This window comes from Apodemus sylvaticus, chromosome 13 (genome assembly GCF_947179515.1).
Source record: "Apodemus sylvaticus chromosome 13, mApoSyl1.1, whole genome shotgun sequence".
In the NCBI taxonomy this organism is placed as follows: Eukaryota; Metazoa; Chordata; class Mammalia; order Rodentia; family Muridae; genus Apodemus; species Apodemus sylvaticus.
In genome coordinates this window covers 3,808,218-3,810,988 of record NC_067484.1, presented here as the reverse complement: position 1 = coordinate 3,810,988, position 2,771 = coordinate 3,808,218, and the positions used below count along the sequence as shown (strand labels likewise).

Genomic DNA, 2,771 nt, shown 5'->3' with positions numbered 1-2,771 from the left:
TAGTGTTCCTTCTGTTTCTATTTTGTGGAATAGTTTGAAGAGTATTGGTGTTAACTCTTCTTTGAAGGTCTGGTAGAATTCTGCACTGAAACCATCTGGTCCTGTGCTTTTTTTGGTTGCAAGACTTTCTATGACTCGAAAGGACGTAATTTAAAAATGCAAATCTGGCCCATTGCCTTAACCACTCGATCCCCTCATCCCATCCTGCATCTCAGACTCTGCTGCCTGCCTTCCATCCCGTTAGCCCAGCTGGACTCTTTGGTTGGGCCTTAGTGGGAGATAACCCAGAGCAGGGTGCTACCCAAGGGGAGCTTCTCCTTCTCTGTGGAAGAGGGGAGGGGTGTGGCGGTGGGAGCTGGTAAGAGTGGGCCTGGGAGAGGTGCTGCAATTAAGATGTAAAGTGAAAAATAAATTAATGAAAAAAATGAAAAAATCTTGAGCCAGAACTAAGTCCAGTGGCCACAAAACAACATCAATAACAATAACAAACTCCACAGGATTCAGAGCGGGCTGGGGGAGGCTTATGTAAACTGCCAGTGATAGCTCCAACACCTAGCTTTCCTTTGCTAGGCTTTCCCTGTTCAACACCATCCTCAGGACTGAGACCCTTCTTTCGCCACCTATCGGAAAGGAACAACAAATGTTTCAATATTAAAGGGCGACAACAGGGTCACGTTGCTCCAACTCTGTACTTAGGGAAACCTTAAGGCCGACTTAGCAAAGTCTCCCCTTGCACAGGTTTGTATCCAGCGTCCCAAATGACTGAAAGCAAGATGCTGCGTTTCTTGATCTGAAGAAAAAAGACTCGAAGACTAAAAAAAAAAAAAAAAAAAAAAAAAAAAAAAAAGGAGAGACTTTGGGGGAAATGCAAAACTATAGCCCTTGGCTGTGGAGTGGCGGAGATGACATCATCGCTTCTGCAGGAGTGCTGGGGGTGGAGCAGCAGAGTGGGAGCCTGCTCTGTTCTTGCTGCTGCCAATGCTGCTGAGTTCACATTAGGGGAGAGTCTGGATAAATAGGGTTCCACAATGGCCATGGCCCACGGCACTCTGAGCTGCCTGGCCCAAGACTGGAGCTTCCCATGCCATGCGGGTCGGTGCTGAATGCAGGCGCTGCTGGCGCTGGTGTGCCCAGGGGGCATCTACAGCCAAAGCCCCAGAACTCCCCAACAGTGCGGACTGGAGCTCCAGCAGGAAAGCTCACTCTACTGGCCCTAGGTAGAGATAAGGAGAGCAGCGGGGCTGGAAGAAAAAGGTCATCCCAGCAGGGACTGCAGCCCAGGAGGACAGTGCCATGATCTTCTCCGCCCTGGTGGCTTCATGCCTGTGGCTGTGCCTGGCGCTGGGAGCACAGGGAGAGCCATGCAAGGCTGTGTGCATCCCCATGTGCAGGCACAAGCCCTGGAAAGTCACCACCTGCACCACAGCACTCAGGAGAACGCCATCCTTGCTCTCTAGCAGTATGAGGAGCTAGTGGACCTGAACTGCAGCTCCGTGCTGCACTTCTTCCTTTGTGCCATGTACGCACAAATCTGTACCCTGGAGATCCTGCAGGATCCCACCGAGCCCTGCAAGTCTGTGTGCCAGCGAGCATGTGACGACTGCGAGCCCCTCATGAAGATGTATAACCACAGCTGGCCAGAGAGCCTGGCCTGCGGTGAGCTGCCGGCCTATGACCCTGGAGTGTGCATCTCTCCTGAGGTAATAGTCGCTGACCTTCCAGAAGATGTAAAGTGGATAGACATCACACCAGATATGGTGGTGCAAGAAAGGTCCTTTGATGCGGACTGTAAACGTCTGAGCCCTGATCAGTGCAAGTGCAAGAAGGTGAAGCCAACCTTGGCAACAAACCTGAGCAAAAAGTACAGCTATGTAATTCATGCCAAAATAAAAGCCGTCCAGAGGAGTGGTTGCAATGGGGTCACAACTGTGGTAGATGTGAAAGAGATCTTCAAGTCCTCCTCACCTATATCCCTCGAATGCAAGTCCCTCTCATCACCAATTCCTCCTGCCAGTGTCCACACATCCTGCCCCATCAAGATGTCCTAATGATGTGTTATGAGTGGCATTCAAGAATGATGCTTCTTGAAAATTGTTTAGTTGAGAAATGGGGAGATCAACTCAGTAGAAGGTCCATACAGTGGGAAGAGAGACTTCGGGAACAGCAGAGAACAATTCAGGACAAGCAGCAAACAGCCAGCTGCCCTAGTCACAGTAACCCCCCAAAGCCAAAGGGAGGGTCACCTGCTCCCAAACCTGCCAGTCCTAAGAAGAACATCAAAGCGAGAAGTGACCCCAAAAGTCAAACCTGAATAAAGGTGCAAGCTAATTTCTTTCAAGATGGAGCCACCCTTGAAGGAGAAGGCGGTGCTGCCTGGAACAGCCTACAGAATGCCACCCACCACTTGCCTTAAGGATCCTCTGGGGTTCTCTTTATAGACACATCTTGCAGCATTTCTCTTAGTGATGGCTTCAGTGTTTCACATTAAGTCACAGAGCCCTGTTATTTGTTCGTTTCCTGGTATGGAAAGTAGAAGAGGGAAAGTTGGGGAAGGGCGCCTGCATTCAGTGCTCTGTGTGCATACTGTGTGACCTTCAGTTTTGGGAATTTGACCTATAATGTATGTACATTGTAAAGTTCACATGCTATGTCAAACAAAACTTTTTTGACAAAAATATTGAATATCCTTTAACTTCTGTTAGGAAGTTAGTGATATATTAAATGTTATTGAAAACATGTTTTTGACAAAGGCAGGAGGAATGGTACTTAAA

At 48.8% G+C, this 2,771-nt stretch overlaps 1 pseudogene; it reads left to right on the top strand.

Moving 5' to 3' along the window:
- The first annotated feature begins 1,293 nt into the window (after nucleotides 1–1,293).
- Nucleotides 1,294–2,311, top strand: LOC127664085 (secreted frizzled-related sequence protein 4-like; annotated as a pseudogene).
- The last annotated feature ends 460 nt before the right edge of the window (nucleotides 2,312–2,771 follow it).